General features: G+C 38.0%; 1 pseudogene; it reads left to right on the forward strand.

The window, feature by feature from the left end:
* Positions 1-675: 675 nt before the first annotated feature.
* On the forward strand, positions 676-17,420 carry LOC127186473 (vomeronasal type-2 receptor 116-like; annotated as a pseudogene).
* Positions 17,421-18,966: the final 1,546 nt, after the last annotated feature.

Here is an 18,966-nt window from a genome sequence, read left to right on the forward strand (position 1 = left end):
CCAAACATAGGGATAAAGACAATATCTTCAAGTACATAGTAGTAGTATTGATTGCAAATTATTATGTGTATACTTCTGTACATAATAAATATTGTACCATTTTACGGAACACCAGCTGAAAGTCAGTTTCCTCTGGTTTTGGCTTTTTCGTTGAATGAAATAAACAGAAACCCTGATCTTCTACCAAATATTTCTTTAGTATTTTCAGTACCACATTTTATAAGGGTGTCAGTATTAAAACATCTCGCTCATGTTTCTCTACCAACTCATTGATTTCCTTGAATTATGACTGTAACAAAGTAGTCAGTTGTACAGTACTTCTTACAGGACCAAACTGGGAAGCATCTGTACTATTTCACATGTTCATGTCAGGCCATGAACCTTAGCAGGCAAGAGTTTGTGCGGTTAAAATTTAATTGATTTGTGTCTCATTGGTGCCTTTGATAATATGCAAAAAGGGAGGTAAAGAGGAGACTGGTCTTACTGGCCTTATGTCAATCAGTGTAGTTCAATGGTATTATTCAAATATTTGATGGGGATCTGGAATTTCTTTGTGTGAAATGAGGATAAGAGGATAAGTAACAGGTAATGGAGATTTCTAGAGCTTTTTACAGATATGATGTGTTTACAAGATCTTAAAGTACATGTTTCCTCATGCTACTTCCTGTGTTCTAGGTTCTTTATCTTACTTATGGGCCTTTCCATCCTCTCCTGAATGACAGTGTACAATTTTCCTATATTTATCAGATGGCCCATGAGGATAAATCTCTCGCTATGGCCCTTGTCGCCTTCTTACTTTATTTAAACTGCAACTGGGTAGGGCTAGCCATCTCTGACAATGACCAGGGTACATAATTTCTTTCATATTTGAAACGAGAGATGGAAAAAGATACAGTCTGCTTTGCCTTTGTGAACATGATTCCAGTGAACATGGAGGTATATATGTCAAGAGCTGAAGTGTATTACAACTAAATCATGACATCATCCACAAATGTTGTTATCCTTTATGGTGATACAGACAGTATTCTAGCTGTGGCCTTTAGAATGTGGGAATCTGTAGGTATACAAAGTACATGGATCACCACCTCACAGTGGGATGTTCCTACAAGTAAGAGAGGCCTCACACTTGACCCATTCCATGGGACTCTTGCTTTTGCACAGCACCATGGTAAGATTTCAGGTTTTAAAAATTTTGTCCAGACATTGAACCCTGTCAAATACTCAGATAAATATCTGGCAAGACTGAAGTGGATGAACTTTAACTGTGAAGCCTCAACATCTAACTGGAAGACAATGAAGAACTGCTCAACCAATTCCTCATTGGAATGGCTAATGGCACAGACTTTCGACATGGTGTTCAGTGATAGCAGTTATGACATATACAATGCTGCATACGTTTTAGCTCATGTCATTTATTAGATGCTTCTTCAACAGGTAGAAAATCAGCCAATTGACAATGAGAAAAAACATGGTCATATTTGCTCGAAGGTAGGGTTTCTTCTATTGGATTATTCATGATCTTATCAATGACATAGTTTTTAAGAGTCTCTCAGATGATTAACTGAGTGAAGTAGGAAATGTTTCCCCAAAACCTAGGTTTCTAAATGTTTTTTTATGCTGAAACAATAAATCTACAGCTATGTATAGATCTTATTTACAAAGGTATCAGAATGAAAGACACCATTTATCAGTGAAAATCAGTGATTCTCTAACAGTGCAACTGAATATAAATATACTTGTTCTAATACTATAGAGATAATTAGTCTTTTCTTATTAATTGTCTCCATGGTGAGGAGATGAGTGTTTGTTCTTTAATTCTGAAATTTGAGGTAATAAGTTTAGGGAATTGTTTTCTCCATTGATTCTCCCCAAATGTAGTCTCTGTTCACCTTCCTCAAAGTCTTACTATAATTGCACAGAAATAGTTATGTGAACATTTTCTTAGACACGCACAGACAAACACACACACACATACACACACAGAGTCATTTGTTTGAATATATGTTTCCCAATGTGTTTGTGTTTCTAAGTGTGTTCCTTCTGTATCGGTATGTATATCTGTGTTTATGTGTATGTGCACAGACATGTGTGCACTTGTGTGTGTGTGTTTCTGTCCATCGGACTATCTGTCTTTTTGTAAAAGTGAGCATAAATTTTCTGTGTTTCAATGCCCATGAGTATGCTTGTTTCTGTTTTTGTATGTGTTTCTGATTGTATTTGTCAGTGTATGTATCTCTGTGTTCTGTGTTTCTGTATATATATATATATATATATATATATATATATATATATATATATATATATATATCTTGCTCTGTGTGTGTGTTTTCTGTGTGTGTTTCTCTCTGCCTCTCCTTTTTGATATTGTGAGCATTAATGTGTTTTTGTGTCAATTTCTCTCTGTGAATATTTGTATCTCATTATGTCTGCCTATGTGCATTTGTCTGTGCAAGTGTGTGTTTATGTATGAGTTTGGTATATTTCTGTACTTGTGTGTCTGTTTGGGTGTATATGTCTGTCTGTGCCTGTATGCTCAGATGTGTGTCTGGGCATGTATATTAATGTGTGTGTAAACAAATATTGGGCTATATTATGTGTGTATCTCTGCATAGATGTAGGTCTCTCTGTGTGCAGATGCATGTGTGTGTGTGTGCTGCACATCTATGTTTGATGTATATGTGCTTGTCTATGCTTGTGTTTCATAGTTTCCTTTCAGTGAACTAAAATTCTGCAAACATCATAACAAATTAATATATCATTCTCACTTCAAGAAAATTTCCACAAGATACCTTCAATAAAATTGTATTTCAGATAAAATCATCATACATTTTCTTCCATTAAAGAAGGGCATATGTATTATATAATACTGCCTGTCTTTCAGATGCACTCCTTGATGAGAAAGACCCACTTCACTAGTCCTAATGGAGACAAAGTGACCATGCACCTGAAAGAAAAACTTCAGAAAGAGTATGACATTTTCTACATTTGGAGTCTCCCACATGATTTTGATCTTAAGGTGAAAATAGGAAAATTTACTCTATATTTTCCACATGGTCAACAGCTCCATTTATCTGAAGACATGCTAGAGTGGACCACAGGAAGTCTACAGATGGGTTGAAAAAACTGTACTTATTTCCATTACATATAAGTAAACATTATGTGTTTAGTTGGTCCATTTATGCTTTTTTATAAATTAGTGAAATGAAAAAACTGTCACGTAAGGAATCTACTTCTAGTCTCCTGTGTGACATTTCTGATTTTTATTATTTTTGATGTTAATTCTTCAAGGAGTTCATGCAATAGTTACATTGTATTTTATTATAACAGAAAATGTGTTTTTGTTTTTTAATATGAATATCAAACAACTTTTGATCACTTACTTATAATATTTTCAGAAAAGTGAGCCATATACTCATGGTACCATTCTTATTACTATATAGTGATTTTCTCACTTATTATGAATCTCAGATACACAAGTTAAAGAGACTGAGGCTAACTGTAATGATGCAGTAAATTAAAAATACAAAGGAATTAGAAAACAAACTCATCATTTCTTTTAGTTTTAATTATTGTTTTAATTTAAAAGTTTTATTTTATTCATTTTACATCCCAGCCTTAGCCAACTCCCTCATGTCCTTCCAGTCCCACCCTCTCTCTTTCTTCCCCCTTTGCCCCTTCCCTAGTCCTCAGAGAGGAGAATCCTTCTCCCCTACTCAATGACCCCAGCCTACCAAGTATCAGAGGACTGCCTGCATACTCTTCCTCTGTGAATTGGTAAGGTACCCCATCAGGGGGAAGTGATCCAAGAGAAGGCAACAGTTTTACTTTATGTTTGCTCTAGCTTTCCGACAAAGACTCTAAATTGTCAACCCTCTAATCATAAATTAAAAATTTTGTGATATATCTTAAGCATTCTATGAATTATTACTTTGTATTTTCTTTATTTTCATATGTTTATGGGTTTTCTGTCTGGATATATGTCCATGCAACACTGGCGTATATGGTGTTTGTGGACATTGAAGAGTAATGCAGACCCTGGAAATGTGAGACAGCTTAGATGTGCAAAATGGGTGCAAAAAAATCAAAATTTTTTTCACAGTTTTTTCATACTTTACCTCTGAATTATGCCAAGTAAAGACACTGCTCACTACATTATTCTTGCTTGGCCCTTTTAATTGTAGTTCATTCAAACTATTGAATTGGTGTCTAGTTTTCATCTATGATTTTGAAGGTATTTGGTAGTAATACTTTTTTTCTGTGCAGAAATTTGTGAATAAAAAATTCCATCATAGCTCCAGGGTATGTTATAGGTTGGAAATCAGATGTGGTTTCTTTTAAGGTAATTTATTTGAACTATGCAACCACAAAGTTGTTCAAATTTTAAAGGTGTTAAGTCCAGGAATTCAGGTTGCTCATGTACTCTGGCATTTGCAGTTAATAGTCCTTCTCAGAGTGAGAAGGGGAGTCATTGTTAAGTAAAGGAACACAGGATCTGAAGTTTAGCCACTGAGATATATATGCCTACAATGTCAGCAGTGAAATCTCATGTGTGTTATAAACACAGCTTGATTGAGCATTACAAAAACATGCACTGGAATAATACTCAACACTAAAAATATTGAACCATTGCTCTGCTTCCAGATATGCATATCAGGATACATGCAGAAACAAACAATCATAAAAATGAGGATATCAAATCTACCTAGCTCAAAATGTTACAGTTATAGTCTTAAATGAGGGCATGTTCAATGATATGCTAAATATATGATTCAAAGAATGATTATTTGAATTTTCTATGAAAAGTGAGAAGAAAAGACATAAATTAGCTCTGGAAGGATAAAAGGGATCCCAAAAACTAACATAAAATAAGTCACTGAAAAAGCATGAATAAAAGGAATTCCATGAAAGTACAAAAAAATTAAAATATTCAAACAGAAAATAAAGGAAAAACAAAATAAATGAAATAAGATTCTAAGTAAAAAGTCTCAGCAAGATAATAGTTCAAGAAAAAGACAAGATCACAATGCTTGAATATTGTGCATAAGTATTAGAAAATTTAGACAATAACAAAAATAAAACAAAACATAAGATTCAAATATAGGAGACTTGAAGGTTCCTGATTAAAAGATCAGATTTACAGTCCAGATCACAAGAAGAAAAGATGGACACATTCAACTCATCAACACTATATCCAGTATAATGTAATCATAAATTGCAAGTGAGATGTGTGCCCATTGAGATACAACAGTCATTCATATAGCAAACATTAAAAATCAGTAAATAAACGAACCTTGGCATATTTAACTTAAAATTATTTTGTAACAAAGACATACAGTTGAAGGCTGCAGTACGGAAGACTCTGTCATGGCACGTTCCCATCTGTATATCAGTCAATGTCACTATGGACATTCTTACAGGAGGAGAGTAATAGTGATGTATTTCAAACATTTAACGGCCAACCACAGTAACTAAAACAGAAAAGTTATTCCTCACAATAGAAGGATACAGAACAGAGTTCAATAATAGACACAATGACAGGAATTTATAAGCACTGAAAAATGACTATGAAAGACACTAGTTGAACCACTTCACATGATGAATGCAAGAATCAAAGGAACACATAGAAATCACTAAGATCCAGAGAAAGGCAACTATTAGAAAACTATCAAGTACTACAATATCAACAAGTAGACAATATTCACTACATAATCAACAATAATAATGTATTGTTAATGATCACGTTCTCTAATAAAAATCCATAGACACCAAGATTGGTTCAAACAACAACAACAACAACAACAACAACACCCTCAAAGTTTTTTATTACTTCCATGGGAAATATGTTATTTTTAACCTGAATGGAATTTTTCTATAAAAATGTGGGTGACACATCATTCTGAAGTGGAAACAAACAAAATCCATGAAAACCTTTACTTTGGTTGACATGGATGAAATAATTCTTTTTTTAATTTTTATTATTAATTTATTCTTGTTACATCTCAATGGTTATTCCATCCCTTGTGTCCTCCCATTCTCCCCTCCCTCCCCTTTTTCCCTTACTCCCCTCCCCTATGACTGTTCCTGAGGAGGATTACCTCCCCCTGTATATGCTCATAGGGTATCAAGTCTCTTCTTGGCAACCTGCTGTCCTTCCTCTGAGTGCCACCAGGTCTCCCCCTCCAGGGGACATGGTCAAATGTGAGGCACCAGAGTACGTGAGAAAGTCATATCCCACTCTCCACTCATGTGTGGAGAATATTCTGACCAATGGCTAGACCTGGGTAGGGGTTTAAAGTTTACCACCTGTATTGTCCTTGGCTGGTGCCTTAGTTTGAGCGGGACCCCTGGGCCCAAATCTGCCTATCATATTGCTCTACTTGTAGGTTTCTAGGACCCTCTGTATCCTTTTATTTTGCTATTCTCCCATGCGTCTCTCATTTAGAGTCCTAATTAGATGCCCTCCCCTCTGTCCCAGTTTCCTGGTAAGTGAACGCTTTTGTGGTACATGCCCCATGGCGTAGTATGCTGATATAAGTGAGTATATACCATTTGATTCTTTCTGCTTCTGGGTTAACTCGTGCATTATGATCATTTCTAGCTCAATCCATTTATCCACAAATTTAGGGAATTCCTTGTTTTAATAGCTGAGTAGTATTCCATAGTGTATATGTACCACAGTTTTTTTATCCACTCTTCTACTGAGGGACACTTAGGCTGTTTCCATGTTCTGGCTATTATGAATAAGGTTGCTATGAACATGGTTGAGCAAATTTTCTTGTTGTGTGCTGGAGCATCTTCTGGGTGTATTCCAAGAAGTGGAATAGCTGGGTCTTGAAGAAGCCCTATTCCCATTTTTCTGAGATAGCACCAGATAGATTTCCAAAGTGGCTATACTAGTTTGCATTCCCACCAGCAATGAAGGAGTGTTCCTCTCTCCCCACATCCTCGCCAGCATGTGGTGTCACTTGAGTTTTTGATCTTAGCCATTCTGATGGGTGTAAGATGGAATCTCAGAGTTATTTTGATTTTCATTTCCCTGATGACTAAGGAGGTTGAGCATTTCTTTAAGTGTTTCTCAGCCATTTGATACTCCTCTGTTGAGAATTCTCTGTTTAGTTCCAAGCCCCATTTCTCAATTGGGTTATTCAGTTTGGTGGTGTTTAATTTCTTGAGTTCTTTATATATTTTGGATATTAGACCTTTGTCTGATGTAGGGTTGGTGGAGATTTTTTCCCAGTCTGTAGGCTGTCGCTTTGTTCTCTTGACAGTATCTCCTGCCTTACAGAAGCTTCTCAGCCTCATGAGGTCCCATTTATTAATGGTTGACATTAAGGCCTGGGCTGTTCGTGTTCTGTTCAGGAAGTTGTCTCTTGTGCCAATATGTTCCAGGCACTTCCCCACTTTTTCCTCTAAGTGACTTAGTGTCTCTGGTTTTATGTTGAGGTCTTTAATCCACTTGGATTTGAGTTTTGTGCAAGGTGGCAAATATGGGTTCACTTTCGTTTTTTTTACACATAGACCTCTAGTTAGACCAGCACCATTTGTTGAAGATGCTATCCTTTTTCCATTGAATGGATTTGGCTTCTTTGTCAAAAATCAAGTGACCATATGTGTGTGAATTCATATCTGGGTCTTCGATTCGATTCCACTGATCAACCAGCCTGTTGCTGTGCCAGTACCATGCTGTTTTAATTACTATTGCTTTATAGTACAGTTTGAGATCAGGTATGGAGATTCCTCCGGAGCACCGTTTATTGTACAAGATTGTTTTAGCTATTCTGGGTTTTTTGTTTTTCCATATGAAGTTCTGAATTGAACTTTCAATGTCTTTAAAAAATTGTGTAGGTATTTTTATTGGGATTGCATTGACTCTGTAGATTACTTTTGGTAGGATGGCCATTTTTACTATGTTAATTCTCCCGATCCATGAGTAAGGAAGGTCATTCCACCTTCTCAGGCCATCTTCAATCTCTTTCTTCAGAGTTTTGAAATATTTTTTCCACAAGTCCTTCACTTGCTTAGTTAGGGTAACTCCTAGATATTTTATATTGCTTGTGGCTAATGTGAAGGGTGTGGTTTTCCTAATTTCTTCCTCTGCAAGCTTGTCATGTGTGTATAGGAAGGCTACAGACTTTTTTGAGTTAATTTTGTATCCAGCCAATTTGCTGAAGGTGTTTATCAGCTTTAGGAGTTCTCTGATGGAATTTTGAGGGTCACTTATGTACACTATCATATCATCTGCAAATAGAGATAATTTGACTTCCTCCTTTCCCATTTGGATATCATTGATCTCCTTTTGTTGTCTTATTGCTCTGGCTAGAACTTCGAGTTCTATATTGAAGAGATATGGAGAGAGTGGGCAGCCTTGCCTTGTTCCCGATTTTAGAGGAATTTCCTTGAGTATTTCTCCATTTACTTTGATTTTGGCTATTGGCTTGCTGTATATAGCCTTTATTATGTTGAGGAAAGTGCCGTGTATCCCCGATCTCTCTAAAACTTTAAACATGAATGGGTGTTGAATTTTATTAAATGCTTTCTTTGCATCCAAAGAGATGATCATGTGGTTTTTTATTTTCAGTTTGTTTATATGGTGGATTACATTGATGGATTTCCGTATATTAAACCATCCCTGCATGCCTCGAATGAAGCCTACTTGGTCATGATGAATGATATCTTTGATGTGTTCCTGTATTCCTTTTGCAAGTATTTTATTTAGTATTTTTGCATCTATGTTCATAAGAGAAATTGGTCTGAAATTCCCTTTCTTTGTTGAATCTTTGTGAAGTTTAGGTATCAATGAGACTATGGCCTCATAGAATGAATTTGGTAATGTTCCATCCATTTCTGTCTTTTGGAGTAGCTTGAAGAGTATCGGTATTAGCTCGCCCTTGAAGGTCTGGTAGAATTCTGCAGTGAAACCATCTGGCCCGGGCTTTTTTTGGTTGGGAGACCATGAATGATTGCTTCTATTTCTGTAGGGGAAATGGGACTATTTAGCTTGTTTATCTGTTCTTGATTCAACTTTGGCAAGTGAAATTGATCAAGAAAATCGTCCATTTCCCTTAGATTTTCAAATTTTGTTGCGTATATGCCTTCAAAGTAGGATCTTGTGATTCTTTGAATTTCTTCAGTGTCTGTTGTTATGTCTCCCTTTTCGTTTCTGATTTTGTTGATTTCAATACTGTCTCTCTGCCTTTTAGTTAGTTTGGCCAATGGTCTGTCTATCTTGTTGATTTTCTCAAAGAACCAGCTTTTGGTTTTGTTGATTTTTTGGACTGTTTTCTTAGTTTCTAATTTGTTATTTTCAGCCCCGAGTTTGATTATTTCCAGACGTCTACTCCTCTTGGGTGTTTCTGCTTCTTTTTTTTTCTAAGGCTTCCAGTTGTGTCGTTAAGATGCTTATGTGCGATGTTTCCAATTTCTTTTCAAAGGCACTTAGTGCTATGAATTTTCCTCTTAGCACTGCTTTCAATGTATCCCACAAAGTTGGGTATGTTGTTTCTTCGTTTTCATTGAATTTCAGAAACTCCTTGATTTCTTTCTTTATTTCTTCCCTGACCCAGGTGTCATTTAGCAGAGAGGTGTTTAGTTTCCAAGTACGTGTAGGCTTTTTGTTATTTCTGTTGTTGTTGAATTGCAGCCTAAGTGCATGGTGATCTGATAGGATACAAGGTATTATTTCAATCCTCTTGTATCTATTGATGCTTGCTTTGTGACCTACGATGTGATCAATTTTGGAGAAGGTTCCATGGGGTGCAGAGAAGAAGGTATATTGTTTCTTGTTTGGGTGAAAGGTTCTATATATATCTGTTAGATCCGCTGACCCATGGCATTGGTTAATGATGTTATTTCTCGGCTTAGTTTCTGTTTCAATGACTTATCCTTCAGTGAGAGTGGGGTGTTGAAGTCTCCCACTATTACTGTGTGGGGATCGATGTGTGGTTTAAGCTTTTTTAGGAGATCTTTTACAAATGTGGGTGCCATTGTATTGGGAGCATAGATGTTCAGAATTGTGATGTCATCTTGGTTGACTTCACCTTTGATGAGTATGAAGTGTCCTTCCTCATCCCTTTTGATTAATTTTGGTTGAAAGTCTATTTTGTTCGATACCAAAATGCCTATGCCTGCTTGCTTCTTGTGATCATTTGCTTGGAATATTTTTTTCCAACCTTTTACCCTGAGGTAATGCCTTTCATTATGGGTGAGATGTGTTTCTTGAATGCAGAAGAATGTTGGATCTTGTTTATGTACCCATTCAGTTAGTCTGTGTCTTTTTATTGGAGAGTTGAGGCCATTGATTTTGAGAGATATTAATGACCAGTGACTGTTAAGACTCTTAATTTTGATGTTGTTTCCAGTCGAGCGTTTGTGTAGTTGTGTTTTTGCCATGGAATAGTTATCTATTTCCTGGGTAGTTATGGTTTTAGCTTGACCCTTTGGAATGGAGTTTTCCTTCTAGTACCTTCTGTGAAGTTGTATTTGTGGACACGTACTGTTTGAATTTGTTTTTGTCCATGGAATATATTGTTTTCTCCATCAATGGTTATTGATAATTTTGCTGGGTAAAGTTGTCTGGCCTGGCATCTGTGGTCTCTTAGGGTTTGCAGTATATCTGTCCAGGCCCTTCTGGCTTTTATGGTCTCTGCTGAGAAGTCGGGTTTAATTCTGATAGGTTTACCATTAAATGTTATTTGGCCCTTTTCCCTTGCAGCTTTTAATATTTTTCTTTGTTCTGCATGTTTTGTGTTTTGATTATTATGTGGCGGGCAGTTTTTCTTTTCTGGTCAATTCTATTTGGTGTTCTGTAGGCCTCTTGTATGTTTATAGGCATTTCTTTCCTTAGATTGGGGAAATTATTTTCTATGATTTTGTTGAGAATAGTTTCTGGGCCCTGGAGTCTGATGTCTTCTCTTTCTTCAATGCCTATTATCCTCAAATTTTTTCTTTTCATGGTGTGCTTAATTTCTTGGATGTTTTGTGTCAGGCGTTTTCCAAATTTGGCATTTTCTTTAGTGTTTGATTCACTATCTGTGATTGTATCTTCTAGACCTGAGATTTGTTCTTCCATCTCTTGGATTCTGTTAGAAAAGCTCACCTCTGTGTTGCTCGCCTTCTTCTCTGAGGTCTCACGTTCTCGTTTTTCTTCTGTCTGAGTGTTTATCATTGAATCCATTTTCATTTTCAGATCTTGAACTGATTTTTGATTTCTTTCATCTGATTTTTTGTATATTCCTGAGTTTCTTCCATTGCCTCTTTATAGGTCTTCAGAGCTTGAACCGTTTTCTTTATTTCTTTCATCTGGTTGTTTGCATTTTCCTGCCATTTTTCCAGTTCCACTCTATGTGCTTCTTTTATGTCTCTCACCTGTTTGTCTGCGTCTTCCTGCATTTGATTACGAATTTTATTTGTTTCCTCCATTATCATCCTCATTACTAAGGATTTTAGGTCATTTTCTTGTATTTCCGTTGTATTTGAGTTCTCTGGGTTGTTTTCTTTGGGATAGCTGGAAACTGGAGATGCCATGTTGTTTTGGGGTTTTTTGCGTATGCTTTTTTGTTGTCCTTTAGACATCTTGCCGTCTTTGTTGTTGTTGGGTAGGTTCCAGAGTTGGATGGAGGGAGTCTGATGATAGATTCACTTGTTTTCTCATGACTTCCCTAGGCTGGGAGCTCAAAGGTTCACTGGTGTGGATGTTAGGAAATTAGCCCTGTTGTTCTGCTCTCTCACAGCCAGTGATCTTCAGCCTCCCTGTGCTGTGGGTCCTGCAATTGTTCTGGGTCTCTGAATGAGCGTTGGGTCAGACCAAGTTATCCACAGCCTTCTGTGTTCCCTGTGAAGTCCAGCCAGGAACACTGGGCCCGAACCACGGGCTGAACTCAGCTAGATTCTCAGGGCCTGAACCATCTGCCAAGCTCAGCTATGGTTTCTAGGCCCAAAATGCACACAGGGTCCAGCCAGAATTTTTGGGCTGGGACTACGCACCAAGCTCACCTAGGGCCTTTTGGCCCAAAGTACGTGCTGTGGTCAGTTATTGACTCAGGGCCCGAACTGTCCACCAATCTCAGCCAGGAATTCTGGATTCAAACTGCACTCTGTGTCCAACCAGAGACTTTGAGCTGGTGGAACCGAGCGCTCTGTCCAGCCTGCATCACAGCAGGAGAACTGTGGCTGCTCTGAGTTAGTGCCAGTGGTGGAACCAAGTGCTCTGCCCAGAATGTGTTACTGCAGGAGAGCTGCCGCTGAGCTGAGGTGGCGCCTAGCATGGAACTGAGCGCTCAGCCAAGCCTGCGCCACAGCAGGAGAACTGCGGCTGCTCTGAGTTAGCGCCGGTGGTGGAACCAATTGCTCCACCCAGACTGTGTCACCGCAGGGGAGCTGCAACTGAGCTGAGGTGGTGCCTAGTGTGGAACTGAGCGCTCCACTAAGCCTGCGCCACAGCAGGGGACCTGTGGCCGAAGCTGAGTTAGTGCCTCGGGCAGAATTGTTTGCTGGGCTGGGCCAGTACCCGGGACTCTGGGGCCGAAATGTCTGCTGAGTCCAGTCTGGGTCCGAAGGCTCCACTCGACCTAAATCCTGCCCCGAGTCCCCTCTCCCGCAGCAACTCCCTCCAGCCACCACACCAATCGCCTCCACCGGAAGGCTATGAGCTGCAATCCTCAGCCACCGCCGCTGGTACTGCTGGTGCTGCTGCCTCTTCCGCTGCCACTCCGATCAGAGAAAATCCATGCTCCTCTCATGTGCAGGGGCAAGCAGGTCCTCCGCACCCTAGTACCTCGGAACTGTGGCGAACTCTCGCTACTTTGATGTTCGGAACTCGGTGTTCCTGGCTCAGAAATCTGTGAAATTCCCTGAATTGTTCATTGGCGCCTCCAAACGCGGTCCACACTGCTCACCGCCATCTTGGATCCCCCACATATTAGCTTCTTACACATCAACTTGGTACTTTGTCACTAGGATTGTCTTTTCAACTGTTTTTTTTTCTTTACACTAAGTTTGTGAAGATTTTCAGCCTTAATTGATTCGAAGATGTGTTTGTTATCTGAGACTTGATGAGATATTTCCCGTTTTTGATGTGCTTTCATCATATCTTGCTAAGTTGTTGATTTGATTAAACTTTGGCCATGAACAAAGTGAGGAAGAGAGGTTGTTTTGGCTCATGGGTTATAGACAAGGGAAGACAAGGAATGAATTTGTAGACTGAAAGTAAATTATAGGGCCTTGAGAGAACACTGCTTATGGCTTGCTCTGTTTCATTTCTCATACATCCTTGCCTAGCAAGAGCATTACCTTTAGTAGACTGAGCATGCCTGCAATGAATACCAAATAATAAAATGCATTAGTATTAGAAAGAAGGGCATTCTGACAGAGAGAATTTTGCTGGTAAGGTTCATTCAATGTTCTCTATCTTCTTACTGTACTTTGTGTCAGCTTGATGAAAATCAGCGACAAATCTGTAGTGTTTGCACAAAGCACTTCAAAATTCTGTTAATGTCTAAGATTTGGTAAAAAAAACTCAACTTTTCATCAACTTGTTTTAATATATTCACACATTTGGCATTATACAAAGTGTTAACTGGCATGTGGTACCTCAGCTTCTGTATATAAAGTAAGCTTATTAATATCTCAACATGCTAATATAATATAGTTATGGATGAAGAAGTTACAACTCAATATGTGTCTTATTTCCTCAGATGGTGCCCTCTGTATGCAGTGCTGACTGTCATCCTGGGTCAGAAAATTCAGGCAGGAGGGAGTCAGCCTGCTGCTTTATTTGCATCCCCTGCCCAGAAAATGTAGTTTCTAATAGAACAAGTGAGTGTTTGCTGCTGTGATAAACTTTACATTGATAATCTTCTCCACCAACAAAGAGGTGCTGAAGGAGTCTAAAAGGCAACTACAAAAATAAAATATACCATTTTCTCCATTAACAGTCACAGGAATACAAACATTAACAATGTCACAACAACAACAACAAAAACCCTTTTGCCTAGATGTACATTTTGATTCAGTTTCTGTCACATCATATTTTCTCAAAGAAACAAAATCATACTGTAGTGTGAGCACATTCTGTATGAGATCTGTTCTGTTTATTAATTTCCCCTATAACTACATGCACAGAAGTTTCCTGTTGTGAATTTTCAAAATATGAATTAATTCTTTTTGCACGTATGTATGTGTCCCTACATATGTTTATGTTCACTATATATGTCCAGGATACAACAGAGGACAGAATATGGCACCAGAACTGATGGACTGTGTAATGGAGGTGCTAGAAATCAAGTCTGTATCCTTAGAAAAATTAGAGTAGAGATAAAATAATTACTTGCAAAATTAGCAGAAACTGCTGAATATAAGACAGAATTTGTGTGATTTTTAGAGGCCCATTTTCTTTTCCCCCCTTCTTCATTGTAATTTATTCTGATTAGATCCCAATTGTTATTCCCTCACCCATTTTCAAATGTCTGATGTGAATTTTTTTCTAGGAAGGTAAGGATCATTCTTTTCATATGGTGTACAAAATATAAGGAGTATTATAGCAAACATTTTATAAACAGCACTCAATTAATAATTTCATGAAATAATACATTAGATCAGTTTTGTAATGAAAGTAATTTATACAAACATTAAAATTTTATTGCAACCTACAAAGCCAGTTTACTAAAATGATTATATATTTACGCTTGGCTAAATGCAAATGGACAATGAATAGTTTTTCCAACATTTGCCTGTGATACTATGCAATGAAATTCAAGTTCTTAAAATACATTACTGGCCAATAATATGGCTCTATATTTAAATCATTTGACACTAAGACTGATAGCTGGCGTTCATCTCCAGGACCCATATAGTTAGAGGAGGCAAAGAACTCTTAGAAATGGCTTCTGACATCTATGCACTCAAATAACATCCATAATGATTAAACAAACTGTAATAAAATTGTTTTAAATGTTAAAATGAATAAGAATTAATGGTAATTACATCAATAAATAGAAAAAGATTAATATTATTTATAGGTGTGTATGTGTGTTGTGAGTGTATGTGTACGTAAGAGTAGATGAAGGTGAGAGACAACTAATACCTCTATAGTTAATTTGCAGGCAGTTGTGAAATACCTCAAATGGGTTCTGGGAACTGAACTCAGGTTTTCTGTAAGAAAAGGACATTCTCTTCATAGTTCAGCTAACTTTCTAACACTTCAGGCAAAATAGCTCGTTACAATTGCCCATCAATAAATTGTTCTACATAAAAAGACTTAAAAACCAGGAAGCATATCTTAACTCTGTGCAACTATCTAATGAATCAGCACAATTCCAATGAAATTGCCTACCATTGCCATTTCAGAAGAGCATATTATGAGTGAAGTAGTTTGTTCCACATAAAAATATCTGGGTGTGGTGGCACATGCCTTTAATCCCAGCACTTGGGAGGGCAGAGGCAGGTGGATCACGGTGAGTTTGAGGCCAGCCTGGTCTACAAAGTGCTTCCAGGACAGCCGAGGCTACACAAAGAAATCCTGTCTTGAAAAAAATATCTGGGCCACTTTTCTAAGTGGGTCTTGTTTTATTTCTTCCATGCTGCTTATGGATGTAAAATTTACCTCATAGTATATTCACAGAGTTTGAGTCCCATAGAGATTGAAAGTAGGGAAGTAGGAAGATGCTGAATGCTTCCCATGAAGGTGGAGTCAAGATGAAGGACTTTATAGTGTTCAGTCTGTAGAAAGGTTTCTATCTTCAGTGATAGACTTAGTGCTTCTCTTGATCAAGACTCAGGGATTCTTTGTCCATACCGCCAGATTAGAACATAAAAAAGGACTGATTAATCATTAGATTTCATTTTTTACAAATTTCAACCCTTTAAATTAAATTTATATACCAGCAAACTTTATTTCTCACATTCACATTCCTATTTCTCCCAAATAATTACCAAATTTATGAGCACATATGTTACATTTATTTGGACACACAAATATAAACACACACATACACACACACACATACACACAAACACCTAATGATTTCTTTTACTGTTCCTTAGATATCATTATGTTCAGGCCGGGAACTAAAAAAGCTATCACTTTTTTTCCCCAAGCAGAACTCAGTCTCCATCTCTCATAAAGAAAGCATTACATGAATAGTCAGTTAACTCAGGAGGCACTGAATGCATGGGAAAGGAGATTTTAAAAGACACTCAGTCACACTGTGGTTAAAGAGTTTAGATTTTGTGAATTTACCAGACTCAGTCATTACATGATAGCATCCAGAAGAAATCTTATTTCTGCAAACATGGTAAATGATCTCATCAACACTGTTAAATACACAAAATATGGTTTGCTTTTCTCTATAAACATAATAAGAATTAATAAATAGAAGTATTGTTGTATGACAATGCCATTTAATTATATTATCAGCAACAAAATGATGGTAATGCAAAGCTCTCCCAATAGACTTATTGAAATGTCTTGTCAATAAACTGCTGAAGTTGTACTAACAAATCTCTCCTTTCTGATACAGACATGTACCACTGTGTGAAGTGTCCTGAGGACAAGTATGGCAACACAGAGCAGAAACACTGCATCCACAAAGCGGTGATCTTTCTAAGCTATGAAGGCCCCTTGGGGATGGCTCTGGTCTTAATGGCCTTGGGTTTCTGTTTCCTCACAGCTCTGGTTCTTGAGGTATTTTTTGAAGCACAATGACACAGCCATTGTGAAAGCCAATAACCGCTCCCTGAGCTATATCTTACTCATGTCACTCATGTTCTGTTTCCTCTGCTTCTTGTTCTTCATTGGCCATCCAAACTCAGACTCCTGCATCCTGCAGCAAATAACATTTGGAATTGTATTCCCTGTGGCTATTTCCACTGTGTTGGCCAAAACAATCACAGTGCTTCTGGCTTTCAAAGTCACAGCTCCTGCAAGAAGGATAAAGTATATTCTTGTTTCAGGCACTCTTAACTACATCATTCCTCTCTGTACACTCATGCAAATTATTCTCTGTTCAATCTGGCTAGGAGCTTCTCCTCCCTCTGTTAATATTGATGCACACTCTGAGCATGGCCACATTATTATTGTCTGCCACAAGGGTTCGGTTATAGCATTTTACTGTGTCCTAGGATACTTAGGCTGCCTGGCCCTGGGAAGCTTCATTTTGGCTTTCATGGCCAGGAACCTGCCTGACACATTCAAGGAAGTCAAGTTCTTGACATTCAGCATGCCGGTGTTTTGCACTGTTTGGATCACTTTCCTCCCTGTCTACTGTAGCACCAAGGGCAAAGTCATGGTGGCCTTGGAGATTTTTTCCATCTTTTCTTTCAGTGCAGGGATGCTGGGGTGCATCCTTGTTCCCAAGTGTTACACAATTGTATTCAGGCCACACACAATTTCTCTTCCAAAGATCAGGGAGAAATCATGTTACTAGAGGCATAGTTTCCAAATCCATTTTTGAAATTAATATATTTATTCACTTTACATCCTGGTTGCAGACCCAATATCTTCTCTCCTTCCAGTCCCACCCTTCCTACTTCTCTCCCATTGCCTCTCTTCTTTTCCTCAGATAAGTGAAGATCCCCTTCTCATCCACCCGGCTCACAAAGTTGCATCAGGACTGGGCACATCCTTTTCATCTAGGGCATAGGAAAACAGTTCCACGAAGAGGAATTGATCAAAAGCCTGGCAACAGTGTCCATGTCAGGGACATCTCCAAGGCCTCTAACTAGAGAACCTATATGAAACATCTGTTTCCCATCATCTACATCTGTGTAGGAGATGTAGGTCAAGTTCATTCATAGTCCATGGTTGTTGCTTCAGTCTCACGAAGCTCCCCTTGGCCCTGGTTAGCTGGTTTTGTTGATCATCTATTGCAGCTCTTATTACCTGAAGGCCCGTTTCTCCTACACTCCAGTGTCCTACAAGACTCTTTTGTACCACTCCATGTTTTGTTGTGTGTCTCAGCATTTGTTTTGAATCACTTCTGGGTGAGGCCTTTAAGAGGATAACTCATCTAGGCTCCTTTATGCAACAGAGCAGAGTATCATTAATAGTGTTGGTGGTTGGCTCTCTTCCATGGGTTGGGTCTTGAGTTGGGCCAGGTATTCTGACTAGTAAATTAATTCTAACCAACAGCTATAAAGATTGTGCATGATCAACAAATACTGAGTGATAGCACAAGTTTTATCTGTTTTTAGAATGATTCTCACTGTTTCCTCTAATGGTGTTATAGCAGTCATGGCTACTACAGTTGTTTAAAACATCCCAGTAGTCTTGCTCTCATCCACTTATATCACAGTTTATCACTATTTGGGCATAGTGTGGTGCAAAGTGTAAATGTTCTTTTCGTCTCTAAAATAAAAAATGTTCAAAATATAATCAAAGTTCTTTTAATATCTGAGTGAATGACTTTGAAGCCTGTTGAATGGTGATTAAAAATTTGCAGGAGAGTATACTCCTGCTTTCACATGATGGTAAAACAATGTCCCTACTTGCTGGGAGAAGCCAAGGGAATCCTGATATTATACAAGGAGTTAGACAATTTGAGTTTAGAAGAGAGTTTAATGGATTGATAAACAGAAAGAATACTGAGGAAGATGGATTGGTGGCTCAGGAGTTAATGTCATATCCTGCTCTTGATTAAGACCTGATTCACTACTCACCCCTGAAAAAAATGATATTAACAACCCTGTGTAACAATAGCTCCAAAGCATAAGATATCCTCTTCTCAACTACATGGTTACCTGAACTCACCTGTGCACAAGCAAAACACACACACACACACACACACACACACACACACACACACACACAGCATAAGGATGCTGCTTGTTGATATACAGTTAAGTTGCCAGACTAAGTACCTACCTAAAGAGATATTTGGGAAGAGATGACTGAGAATCTCTTTATGCATACCACATATTAACCACCAATGTTTAATCTACCATAAGAGACTCAGTTGAATGATTGACAAGAGA

This window comes from Acomys russatus, unplaced genomic scaffold (genome assembly GCF_903995435.1).
Source record: "Acomys russatus unplaced genomic scaffold, mAcoRus1.1, whole genome shotgun sequence".
NCBI classification, from domain to species: Eukaryota; Metazoa; Chordata; class Mammalia; order Rodentia; family Muridae; genus Acomys; species Acomys russatus.